Here is a 14,869-nt window from a genome sequence, read left to right on the forward strand (position 1 = left end):
AATTCAGGAGCCTTATAGGATTTATATATACAAAATTACAACAGTCCTATACCAAAGCACATCATTATGAAAATGCCCAACATACAGAATAAGGACAGAATTAGAAAGGATCCTAGAGAAAAAGACTCATCACATTTAGAGGGAAACCAATCTTGATCTCAGCAGCTATTTCAACCCAGAGCAAAATCGTCATACTAGGGAAAGCACTATCCAGATTTAATGGAATTCCTATTAAAATTTCAATGATATTCTTCTTAGAAATAGAAAAGGAATCACGAAATTTATTTGGAAAAATAAGAGACCCAGAATAGACAAAGCAATCCTTATTGAAAAAAAGTGAAGCAGGAAACATTACAATACCAGATCATAAATTATAATACAGAGCTGTAGTAACAGAACAAACAGCATGGTGTTGGTACCAAAACAAACATAAATACCAATGGAACCAATGAAGACCCAGAGACCAACCCACATAAATACAGTATCTCATTCTAGACAAGGGCACTATAAACATACTGTGGAGAAAAAAAAAATAGCCTCTTCAACAAATGCTGCTGGGAAAACTGTAAATCCATATTAGCAGAATGAAATTTAACCCCTCTCACCCTATAAAAATACTCAAAGTAGATCAAAGACCTAGACATTAGACCAGAAACTCTATATCTACTAAAATAAAACATAGGCCTAACACTCTAATATGTCATCTTAGAAACTGATTTCCTCTATAAGAATCCTAAAGCACAAGAAGTAAAATCAGGAATACATAAATGGAATGGTGTCAAACTAAAAAGCTTCTTCACAGCAAAGGACACAATTGACTGTGCTAAGGGAAAGCCTAAAGGATTGGAGAAATCTTTACCACCTGCATCTCAGATAGAGTATTAATCTCCAGGATATACAAAATAATCAAAACACATAATGCCAATTTTTTTTCCAATGGGCACGGGAACTGAACAGACACTGCTTAGAAGATACAAATGGTCCACAAATATATGAAACAATATTCCATATTTCTAGTGATCAGAGAAGTGCAAATTAAAACTACACTAAAATTTCATCTCACTTCAGTCAGAATGGCAACAATCAAAAACACAAGTAACAATAAATGTTGGGGAGTATGTGAGGAAAAGATTACACTCATACATTCCTTGTGGGATTATAAATAGTTGCAAACATTCTGGAAAGTAGTATAGAGATTTCTCAGAAAACTTGGAATGGAACCACCATTTCACCCAATTTTCCAACTCCTCAGTATATATACAAAGGATTTAAAATTAGCATACTATACTGAAACAGCCACATCAATATTTATAGCAGTTCAATTCTCAATAGCTCAGTTCTTGAACCAACCTAGGTGACCTTAAACAGTGGAATGGATACAGATAAAATGATATTTATACAATGGAGTCTTAGCCATTAAAAAGAATGGCTTCATGACATTTGCTGGAAAACTGATGGATCTGGAGATTACTACGTTGAACAGAATAAGCCAATCTCAAAAAATCAGAGTTTGAATATTCTCTCTGATATGTGATAATATACAACAAGGGGTAAGGGGAAGAATAGAAGTTCGGTTGATTACACAAAGGGGAGTGAAGGGAACTGAGGGGAAAAAGGAATAGGAATGGCAGTGGAATGATTTTGACATGAATTTTATTGTACATCTATAAAAACACCACAGCAAATCTCCATATCATATACAACCATAAGAATGAGCTCCTAATTAGAATAAAATGTACTCCATGTTTGTATAATTCAAATTATACTCTACTGTCATGTATAACTAAAAAGAACAGATTTTATAAAGTCTATCATAATATCTTTATTTTAAATTCATTGCAAAAACATGCTATCTAAAAATGTTAGGTTGAGGAATACTTTCAAAAATATCTGTATGTATTTATTTAAATATGTATGACAACTTATGTACTTAGTACTAATTATTGATAAATCAACATTTTCAGACATTTTATAAGTGTGAGGCATCATATTTTTAACATATAAATTATACTTTCAGAAAGTTGGGCTGTACATCATGAGGAAATACATTACAGGTATTGTAGGTACTTCATACTGTGATTTTATTCAAGAAATACTGGGAAACATTTTTTCCTTAAGTTAAATTACCTTATTTTATTGCATATTTCTTTGTTCCCAATATTTAGCACACTTCAGCCTGAATACAAAGAGAAATTTTATAAATTCTGTACTCATAGAGTACAAAATGAATTTTCTTTAATATCCTTATGGAAAAATAACCTTCAAGAAAAATAAATATTATCTCCATAGCTTTGAAAACAACAACAACAACAACAAAACCTTGAAATTTTAAATGTTGGTTCCATTTCTTGAGTAATTGTTAAAAAGAATATATAATACACATATGACAAAATTAGTGCAAATAATATGGAACAATTAAGTAAAGTTATAAATATACTGATAAAATTTCTGTTTTTATTTGCAGTATCATTTATATACATAGTAAATATTTGCTAAAATCAGTAAGGAATAAATTTTATTTTGATAAATAAATTTTATAAATATTTCAGGATGCTTTAGTATGTTAATCAAATAGGAAGGCCAAAATATACAAAAGTATTTACCTAAATAAAACTGGTTTTTTTTTCTGATTTTCTCTAATTCTCAATAAGACAACAAAAAATTTAGCAGGCAGAGATTAGAATACACTTATCATAGTAGAGAGCTAAAGTTAGCTATCTGGATATAATTTGAATATGTATCAGTGGACAAAACTGATTTCTACCATCCCTTGTTTTCACTAATGTTTTTATGTTGACGTCTCTTGTTTCCTCACCTGGAACATGTGCTCTAAACTCCAGATTGAGCCATTCATACATTCAGACATTCATGCCATGAATGTCTGTCTGTCTTACTGGTAAATTAAACTGAATCTTTGCTTCTCTTTTGACACCTGCCTGTTTCTGTACAGGCCAATTTTATTTCTACCATCCAATTTCTTCACTCTTTCCTTGAATCTATCAGATTTTTTTTTCTTAAATTATGTTTTGAATCTGCCCAGTTATCAGCTTTCCTTGGAGATTTTCCTGCTTTCTATTTTCTTTTCTAACAAACCATCTCCAGAGAGTTCCGAGGATGACATTTTTTATATTAGCTATTAGATCATCATATCACTTACAATCCTCTAAGAGGTATTGAGGACAACAGAAATTTACCATGGTTTATAGATATTAATAGGATTTATCCCTGCATGCTTAATGTAGCAGTCATCCTCTTGCCCAATAAAATGTGTATGAGCTCTTTTAAAATGCCCTTCATACAAAGCTTGGTCAGAATCAAGGCTCTTTCATATGCCTCAGTTATCAAAGCACTTGTTTATTGTCATAAATTTGGATAATGAAAGTTGGCTGCCATATTGATGGAAAAGATAGGATTTTCAAATGAGAAATTACTATTTTATGGAAATAGTAATTGAGACAGAATTATATAAACATTATAACATTCATCTAATTTTGCTTATCACATAATGATATTTCTACATTTTTATAATTTTCCTAGAAATTCAAAACTTCACATGTTTCAACTTAATAAAATCCTATATTGTGCCAAATCATTTGTAATTAACTAGAATTAACAGTTTTAAAATTATATGAGGTGTACTTCTTCTTATATATTTTCTTAATTCTTGGATTCTTAATATGGTGTATTTTCTTTTAAAAAACATGATTGTTCATGGCAGCAATAATAGAATTCTTCTAATACTAGCTTAAGAGACACAATTTACTTAATCCATTATGTCTTCTAGCCAGACTTTTGATGGGCATTTCAAAGTGACTATGTATTATGTAGGATCAATGCCACTTGGTGAATTAGTCTTTTTCTTCTATTTTTCAAGTACATATTCTTCTATTAACAAGTAAGTGGAGAAAATGATGATTAAATGCTTATCTGAGACATCTGAAATCATAATCATCTGTGTCATCATCCCTGAATAGGTAGATTTAACACATTTAGGACATGAATGTAATGTTATCATCCTTAATATATTCTGAATATCTACTAAAGGACAAGACTCTTCATGGCTCCCTGGTTTAAGGCACTTTGCTATCATGCTTAAATGTAATCCCCTGAAGTGATTATGTGTGAATAATTTAGAAAATTGTACCATGTCTGGGATTTTAAAGCCACATACCAAATTCCAGTATGAGTTTCACAGTACTGAAGTCAGAATACTAGATGTTGCATAGTGATATTCCTGAAGAGTATGGATGCAATTAGCACTTCATATTTTTCGTTTATATTTTCAGTGTCAGGCAAATAGAAACTCATTCTAAAAACTTAAATATCACACATGGATTAGACACTGAGATATTCAGCACCCAGACATTCAGCATAAATAGAATTAACTTAGGAATAACATACCAGCATGTGCAGAAATAAACACATTGTTGGTCTCAAACTAAACTAGAAAACTGATTGATGCTTAATATTATCACTCTGTGGAATGACACAACTTATGGGTAAATTCTGATCAGTTGTCTTTCACAAAATTTAAATCTCAGGAAAAAGTTTCAGTGAAAATTGGTAAATTTACAATTGCTGCACAATAATGGGAAGAGCAATCATCATGGGTCCTTCTTTGTAGATGCAGTTTTATTAGAATATATCCAAATTAATTTCTTTTCTCTACAACTGATTTTATGCTATGACAGAAGATTTCAGCAGTGCTCAGAAACCCTATGATGCTATTTTATCAGTTCTGCCAGAAAAAATGCCTACCGATTTCTGACTTGTATATATCTATATATCTATATAATTTCTGAATTGTATTTCTTTTTTGTACACACATATACCATTAGATGTTTTATTTTGCCAATATATATTTAATTATATGCATGCATCTTAACAGATTTTATATTTACTTCATGTTTCAAAATTTATTTAAGCATTTTTTAAAAATTTTCATTGATAACTTTAAAGATGCTAAATATAGTATAGCTTAAAGGTATATCCACATTTGGGGCTGGGATTGTGGCTCAGTGGTAGAGTGTTTGCTTAGCACGTGCAAGGCTCTGGGTTCGATCCTCAGCACCACATAAAAACAAACAAATAAAATAAAGATATTGTGTCCAACTATAACTAAAAAAATTTTTTAAATAAAAAAAAGTTATATTCATGGGCTGGGGTTGTGGCTCAGTAGTAGAGTGCTCCCCTAGTATGTGACAGGTCCTAGCACCACATAAAAACACATAAAATAAAGGTATTATGTCCAACTACAACTAAAAATAAATATTTTTAAAAAGTTATTTCCATATTTATATAGCATACAGAGAATAATATTTTACTTTGATTATTAAATTTAATTTGTAGTTATAATGACTAATAGTATACACATCAGAATAGTATTTAATAAATTGTAAGTACAGAAAACATACAAGCTTCAAACAGTTTTAGGGTTTTCAGAAACTTTTCCTTTAGTGCTTTCTGGTATGTTTCAATAATTCTTAGATTTAAGTTAATTTAGTCAAGTGTGGTGGTGCGTGCTCCTAATCCTAGCAACTCAGGTGGCTGAGAAAAGAAGATCACAATTTCAAGGCCAGCCTCATCAACTTAGGGAGGCCCTAAGCAACTTAGCAAGACCCTGTCTCAAAATAAAAAATGAAAAGCCTGGGGATGTGGCTCAGTGGTAAAATGCTTCTGAGCTCAATAGCCAGTGCAAAAAAAAAAAAAAAAAAAAAGAGATCAATAAAACCAGCTTCATAAATATATAGTAGGCATATAAGAGCTGTCACAAACTTTAATTCATTTCTTTTATGGCATGTTTTATCAATTTTTTTTCTGTGTATGGGAAAAGGCACTGGGAAATGACTCAGGAGTGTTCCATCACTGAGTTAAATCCCCAATTCTTTTTATATTTTATTTTGAGACAGGATCTCCCTTACATGACCAGGCTAGCCTTGAAATTTTGATTCTCCTACCACAGTCTCCCAAAAAGTTGGGATTGCAGTCATGTGCTATGACACATAGTTTATCAAATCTTTAAGACAATTTTGAAATTACTGATATTTTAATTCTTTGTGCAAACTACCAAAAAATGTTTTGCCAGAATGAAATTAGTATAAATTATTAATGATGTTTCAATGAGTGACAACAACAAAAATATATTGTCTTTGGAATTTGTCAAAGAAAACTGCCACATTAAATACAGAAATAGGGCTAGGGATGTGGCTTAGTGGTCATGTGCTCCTGAGTGCAATCACCAGTACTCCCCAAAGACCCCAAAATTGAATTAATTATTTCTTAATGATTGTTATAATTTTGATGTGAGGTGTCCTCTAAAAGCTCATATGTGAGAAATGTAAAATGATTTAGAGGAGCAATGATTGAGTTGTAAGTCTTAACCCAATCAGTGAATTAATCCCCTGATAGGGATTAACTGAGTGTTAAGGGTATTAACCTGAGGTAGGTACGGTATGGTTAGAGGAAATGGACATGGCTTTGGGGTATATATTTTGTATCTGACAAGTACCGTCTCCTTTTATTTCCTTTCTGATCATTATGTGAGATACTTCCCTCTGCCTCACTTTGAGCCCTGAGGAAGGGAGGCTGTTGTTTATGTGCTAAGACCTCTGAAACTGTAAGCCCTCAAATAAACTTTTCCTCCTTTACAGTTGAGTCTTTTAGGCAGAATGGCAAAATAGCTGACTGAAACAGAAATTGGTACTAGGAGTGGGGTCACTGCTATTACTAACCTGACCATGTGAATCAGAAGCTTTTTGAGATTTTTGGAATTGGTGTGAGAAATTTTGAGATGGTTAGCAGAATAGTTGAAAATGCTTTAGATTGTTGTCAGCTGAGCTTAATGGCTGATTCTAGTGGGAACTCAGAAAACCAGAATGCCAATTGAACCACAGACAATAAAGACAGGCCTCAAGAGGTTTCAGAGGTGGACTCTAATGGAATTTAGAGTAGAGGCCATTTGTGTTATATTCTGGCAGAGAAGCTGTCTGCATTTTGCCCATGTCCTGAGACTTTCTGTGAGGCTGATTTTAGAAGTGATGGACTTCTTAATCTGGCAAAAGAGCTATCTAGGGAGCAGAGAATTTTGGAAGTGGCATAAATATTGCTGGTGACTTTTAGCCAAGTTTATTGTGATATTCAGGAGCAGTAAGAACAAAAAGATTTGAAAACCCTGAACTTGAAAAGCAGGAGTAAAACTGAGGCTAAGGAAGTTGTAGTTATTGCTAAAGACACTATACTATTGTCACTAGAGAAATGCTAAAGACTTTGCCCAGAGACTATATGAAAGATGGCCTGAGGGCACCTCAGGAGCTGGAAAGAAGACACCAATCTCAGAATCAAGGGAATGAAAGTAAAAATTCTCTTGAGAAGAGACCAGTGGTGTATCCTTCTTGCACATGGGAGCCTAGAAAGTTTTTTCAATGTGCTCATCCACCCAGGCACTCACATACTGATGCAGCCAGAGTCCCTGGAGGCTTTACTATTGCTCAAAATTGTGGCAGACCTTGGCATAAAACACATGGTGCTAGTTCTGCAAGAGTGCAGGATGTTGGAGCTAGGAAGTCATGGAGGCTTCTACCAAGATTTCAAAGGAAGTCCTGGGAGGCCAGAAAAAAGTGCATCATGGTTGGAGTTTCTGAAGGCAGCCCCTGAGAGGGCAAAGCATGGGGAAGTGAGGAGGAAGTCATAGCTGCAGTAGAGCCCCCCAAGATTTAAAAAATGCCAGTAACATGGGACATTATCCTAGGAAAACTACAGGAATCAAGTACAGAAAAGCCAACAAAAAGGCCACTTGGGCTACAACCAACAAAGTCAGAGTTGCACCGCTACACAAGGCTTTCATGCTATGTGCCCCAGATACCAAACATAGAGCTATAGGACTAGTTTGCCAAGCTGTATTTTGGTCTTGCTTTGGTTCTATTCCTCCTTTCTATGCCCCTATTTTTGTGAATGAAAATGTTTATTATGTACCTTTATATATTTGATACTTATAAAAAGCTTTCGATTTTTATAGGAGCTCAAAATGTGAGTTTGCCCTGAGTCTCAGAGTAGACTTTGAACTTGAATTTTGGGGCAATCTTGGAACTGTTGAGACTATGTGGAGTCTTGGAAATAGACAAAGTGTACTTTGCATTGTGAGATGGTAGTGAGCTTTTGGGGACCAGGGGCAGAATGTTATGGTTTGAATATGAGGTGTCCCCAAAAAACTCATGTGTGAGACATGCAAGAAGGTTCAGTGGAGAAATAATTGGGTTGGTGAGCATCTTATCCCAATGGGTAAATTAATCCCCTAATAGGAATTAACTGAGTGGTAACTGAAATGGTAGTGTGTGGCTGGAGAAGGTGGGCATTGAGAGCATGGTTTTGTGGTATACATTTTGTATCTGGCAAGTGGAGCCTCTCTCTGCTTCCTGACCATCATGTGAGATGCTTCCCTCTGCCACATACTTCTACCATGATGTTCAGCCTCACTTTGAGCCCTGAGGAATGGAGCCAACTTTCTACGAACTAAGACCTCTGAAACCATGAAGCCCCAAATAAACTTTTCCTCCTCTACAATTGTTCTGGTCAGATCTTTTAGTCATAGTAGAAAAAAGCTGACTAAAATAATAATTCAAATTTTTTTTTCATTACACATTTTTAAATTTAGTAATTGAAATAGACTTTATTTTTTTTTTGTTTTTTTATTGATTGTTCAAAACATTATAGAGCTCATGATATATCATCTTTCATACATTAGACTCAATTGGGTTTTGAACTCCCATTTCTACCCCAAATACAGATTGCAGAATCACATCTGTTACATACTCACATTATTACATAATGGCATATTAGTGACTGTTGTATTCTGCTACCTTTCCTATCCCCTACTATCCCCCCTCCCCTCCCCTCCCATCTTTGAAATAGACTTTAAAAAGACTTAAATTTAGTATTAGCATAAGAAAGTAATTGGCTTAAATAAGACTGAAAAATGTAGTAGAAGAAAATTAAAATAAAATATTTTTTTCAGGGGCACTGAGACCTTGTATGGTCTGCATGTTATCCTAAAATCTCAGCACAAAGAATACTTAAATGGTCTAAGCAATTTATCTTTTTAAAAATAGTCCCCATAGTTTATATTTTATTCCAAAGAATTTTCATTTCATAATTAAAAATTAAAAATAATAATCAGTGATAAAATATGTAAACTTTATGCCTATAATTTCCAACTAAACATGAAAAAAGTTTCATAATTCTATTATATGATTTCATTCTATAGTTTGATTAACAGTTAATCTAAATGTTTAAATACACAAACAGATCTTAAATTAATTAAAGTAACATCATAAATCCCAAAGGTTACATTATATTAAAGTAATACAATATAATTTCCATAAAAAAATCCCAGTTATAACATCTTACACAAATTTATACATTGTTATTGGGGATTTGGAATTCATTTGAAGAGTGTGACCTGATCATCCAAGTTACATAATGAATATGGTATTTCAAAATAGTATATCTTTAGGTAATAACAATAAAAATAAACATGACAATTAAGTTTAAATTTTGAGATTTGATAATGACTCTGAAGGAAATCATGATTAGGAACCAATAGAAGCTTTTAATTTGTGATAAACCTGACCAGAAAAAGTCATTCACAGGAGAATGACTGAAAATAACACCAAATATAAAATAATTTCAGGGATGATTCAAAACATTTCTAATTAATATTTTCAATGTACCAAATTGCAGCAAAGAATCAAAAAGATCCATGAGCAATGAGAAGTTGAAAGAAGTGGTCTATCTATGTGTTATTGGCCTCATGAAATGTACAACAAGTGGATTCAGCATTTCAGAGAAAAGGGGAATATGGTCACATTGGCTACATCAATAATTATCAATTTCCTTTAATTCTTGAATATAGTATGATTCTATCAGAGGAAATAGTACATGTTCTGCTTTCTAATCTACATAGGTAAATGAAGAAAATTATATAGACACTAGTCATAAACTCATACTTCACTATAAACACTTTGACACCCTAAATAACCATCAAGAAAATGAGTTTTCTTCTGTTCCCTTAGGTAAAAATATTTTTCCCATTTAAAAAAAAGTGTGAAATAAAAAAAGTTACACCTTAATTTCTTGGGAATACAGTTGTCAAAGAAAAGATATTCATTTTTTCTAATTAATGAGTGCATTGGCTGCTAAGAAATGTAAGCATATTTTCAGCTTTATAAAAGGAAGCATTATGTTCATTAATAATACAAAAATGTTGACCTACCATTGCAGCAATTATAGGAATTTATGGAATATGCATAACAAAATATATTTTAAATGTGTTAAAGTATTTGGCTCATTATTTTATCAGAGACAAACCATTGGGGTGTGCCACAGGTCTAGAATGGAAATCAACACTAGAAGGAATTTACTAAAGGAAGGAAACTCATGGTTTCCATAGCATATCCATTAACAGTGTGATTGTTTTATCTTCATGTAATTTATTAGTTCTCAAATCCCTGGGATTATTAACACATGGGCACTCACACTTCACTTGAAAAATATATGCCGACATAAATGTCAAGTAAATTGATTGACCCCTAATCCCACATGTTGGTGATTCACTCAAAGCTATGTGTTAAGGGCCTTTAGATTCCCCCAGAAAGTTCCCTTTGATCAGTTGATTTGCTGACTGTGTGGAATATGAATTTTACCCATGTCACCTGAGTATGATGCATGTAATTAATTGCAAGTATTAAATTTAGTTGGAGATATAATGAGTATCACAAGCAATGCTAACATTTTTTTCCTTTCTTATTTTATTTTGTACTGGAGATTGAACCTGGAGTGCTTTACTACAGAGCTGCATCTATAGTCCTCTTTATTCTGAGACAGGATCTCACTAAGTTTGCCCACCTGACCTTCAACTTGTGATCCTTTTTCCTTAGCTTCCCTAATATCAGGGATTACAGTTATATGCCACCACTGGGGGCTTAACATTTCTTTTATTCATATATAAAACTAGAAATTTGTGACAGAATCAAGAGTGACAATAGAGTAATAGTAAGGAATATCAAAAGTAAGCTACATTCACAGAATTCTCAAAGACAGGATTCTAATGTAACGAAGCTAAAAAAAAAAAAAAAAAAGTGAAATCTTGGTAGTTTTTCAAGAATGGCAAAGTGAATGACCTGATTTGGATTTTAGTGAGAGAAGGGATTTTAGTCTCTTTTAAAGGGGCAATGTGATCTAAAAGAGACCCTTATTTTTTCTTTTCATTTGAAATAATATAATACAGACATATGCACACACAAATACATGGCAAATATCTATAGAACATATTTCATGCTTTCATAGTTATCTGAGTAAAATTGCTTAGCACAAAATCATGCTTTAACTATGTAAAAGCTCCAAAATGAAGACATTCAAAAAATTCAGAATTATAAGTAATTTTGTGTTATTAAAGGGATTTGTTAATTAATTTTCAGTGAGATTGTGTGGTATTTACTCATCAAAGTTGAGAAATTCCAGTTTTCCTTTTTTTTCCCCAAATTATTTCTTTACATTTGAAAAAAAAATATTGGAAGGATAATCAGTCATATAAGAACTTCTTAATATATTGCAAACCTTAGTAACAAAGATGTGTATATTTTCAAAAGTCATGTATTTTCTGCAAAATAGGCCTCCTCCAAAAATGATTTTATATCCCATGTAGAATATTAACTCTACACAATCTCAATAAACTATTAAAGGACATGAATTTGTAAATTGAAGTTCATTCTTTAATTTGAAAATTTACATTTAATATAATGTAAATCTATCTTATACCATGTTCAGGCATTACTTTGTCAAGAATTTCTAAAAAATGAACAAAAATCAGATACTAAAAGAGTGCATGAATGGCTCATAACATTTGAAGAGATGCTAAAATATGTAAATTTTGATGAAACATTAAAAAACTTTTTTTCTTTTTACATTGCTATCAGAAGAAATATCTCTGATACATACAATAGAGTCAAGCCAATGTTACTCCTTTCCAGTGTACAGAGAAAAACTAACCCCAATATTGCCTACAAACTTGAGCATACTGTAGTACTCAAGGATGCTGGATCTTCATATGCTGAGGGCAATATTTAAATAAAATTGCCTATATATAATTTCTGTATATTTTAGGAGTTATTTCTTGTTGTCTGTCTGGCCAGGCAGAGAATTATAAAAGTGTTACAAGGAAAGTTTAATAACATACATACCAATACTCATATTTTAATAAAAACAATATTTTAAAAAAACAGGCAAATGGGATAACTTAAAATTTGTAAGGTACAATATTGAACTGCAAAATTCAATTAGTAAGAACATAGTAAATGTCCACATCTAGCATATTTTTAACTAGTACCACCCCTACTAGCACCCCTTCTGCCATTCTTCCAACCCTTAGTCTGGTTCCTATAAATCATTCTGTGCTTAAGAAAATAAACTACAACATCTATCTAGCTGCACCATTGCTCTTAGGATATGAAACTCTTGCATTTCCCTTTGAACCTTTGAAAGTTGGTACTGTTTAAGTTGGAAATTTGAGCTCTAATGAAAATTTCTAATGTTTGTACATTGTTGGTATGATGCTACAAAACAAAGTCTGCAATGACCCTATAAACTGAAAAACCCAAATGTGTAAATTTATTAAGATATATCAGAAGTTTTCCTATACATTTCCTGGGTTCCAGCAGGACATTTGTTCTTGTTTGGTTGTGTTTTGCTTTGTTTTGCTTTGCCTCATTGCTTTTGTTGTCATCTCATTACATATTATGAGATCTGAGTCCTCCAGCAACATTTTACCAGATCACTGTCTAAGCCTTCTGTTTTATTTCCCAAAAAGGCCTGGAGCTCGTATCTTCTATGTGCATTTAAAACCCTCACACAGCCTTCCCTAGATAAGTATAGTAAGTCTTGCTTGTGGCAGTTTTTGTTTTCTCTAGTACTCATCCAGCACCAACCACCAATTTTCTATGCTTAAAGATTTTGTAAGGTATTTTGTTTTGTTTTCTTTGTCACTGATTTACAATCACTTCTTCAATTTTATATCTCCCCAGCTTGCTGATTATGTTAATACACTTTATAACACTTCTTCTATGAATTGAAAGTGGTATAATGTGACTTTGAAACCAGGTAACAGTGATTTGGAGCAAACATTTCAGGGTAAAGAATACTAGATAAAATAGCTTACAAAGTTTAGCATTTAAAAATATTTAAAAAATGTTTCTATACATCATGTGTACATGTGTGTGTGACAGTGTGTTCAGTGTGCATATGTACATACCTTTGTATACACACACACACACACACACACACACACACACACACACACACAACTATAAATGGAGACCCAGGAAAGATCTTAACATGTTCCAAATGGCAAAAGTGTTAGTTGCAGGGCAGGCTGAACAAATGTTAGCTGCGTGGTGGTCTGAACACTTGACCCCTATTCCTCTGGTTCCTTATCTCTTATTTGCCTCAAGTCTGAACACTCAACCCACTCAAGACTAAACACACAACCCCACTTAAAGCTGAACACTCAACCCCCACCTGTCTGATGCAATGGAAACCCAGATCTGACCCATGCCCCATAGGCCTGGAGGCAGAAGTTGACACCCTTAGCAACTACTGTATGATCCAATCATTGTACTCCAACAAGGCAGCCTGCAGACCCAAAGACCCCATTAGATTTTGGCTATAAAAACTCTCCCCTGCTGGGCTCCCCCTCCTCTCTCTCTCTCTCTTTCTCTCTCTCTCTCTGATGTGTTCTCTCTCTCTCTCTCTCTCCCTCCCTCCCTCCCTCCCTCCCTCCCCCCTTTCCCTGTTAATCAGACACCACTGCAATATCGACCAATAACTCTTAGTCGATCTGAGTGTCATGGTCACTTTCCTTTCAAGAAGTACTCATAAAGGACATGATATTTGAAGAATTGCTATAAAAAATATAGTTTGCTAGGAGCCACAAGCAAAATATATGATGTATGGCACCTTTGGTTGTAAAGGCAGCTAGCCAATGAGGTATTATTATGCTAAGATTTACATTCATATGCAAATTGGGCTCCTGCTGTTCACCTTGGCCTACTACTGGACTCATGTTACGGGGACTCATGGAGAGTTCCCATTGGTTGGGGAAGGATAGTAGGAGGAAATTCCGGGGGAGGTCCGGGGGACCCCGGGTTCCGGGAGACGGCGGTTCCGGTTAGACGCCCGCGTGGGAGGACCGGTTTTTTGCTTGCTGGCGCTAAGAGTGTTGGCGGCTTTTTCAAAATAAAGTTTTGTTCCTGCTTGAGTGGCTCGTGATTCTGTGCCCAGCCAAGACTGCGGCATTTGGCGGCCCGGACCGGGAACGCCTGAAACTTAGAGGTGAGTAAAACTGCTCGCCCCTGAGGGAAGGCGACAGAATGGGTGAACATTTAGAAAAACAATGTGTTCTTGTTTTGATTTATTTTGTTTTTATTTCAAGATCCCTAGCCCTAGAATTTTCTCAGGCGAACTGGGAAAAATGGTTGGCTCAAGGTTTGAAGTTATTCGGCCCTGAGAAAGAGAAAATTGATACAACCATTGTCTGTTCCGTTTTTGTTTCATTCTGTTTCGGCTTTGTTTTATCCTATCTTATTGGGTTACGTTACCTTTATAGTAGATTAGAATCCAGTAAAAAACAAACCGAAAAACTGTTAAGTAAATTGTTAGAGGTCCAGACTATGGTAGAAAGAACGCTAGGTCAAGCAAAAGAGAAGGTCTCTCAAGCTAGTCAGACAGAGGAGAATTTAAAGAAAGCAAGCTTAGAGGAAAAGCAGCCATCAGGTGGAGAATTACAACAGGAGGTTGCTACTAACTCCGTTCTATCACCAGA

This window comes from Spermophilus citellus (genome assembly GCF_964194105.1).
Source record: "Spermophilus citellus genome assembly, chromosome: 7".
NCBI lineage: Eukaryota > Metazoa > Chordata > Mammalia > Rodentia > Sciuridae > Spermophilus > Spermophilus citellus.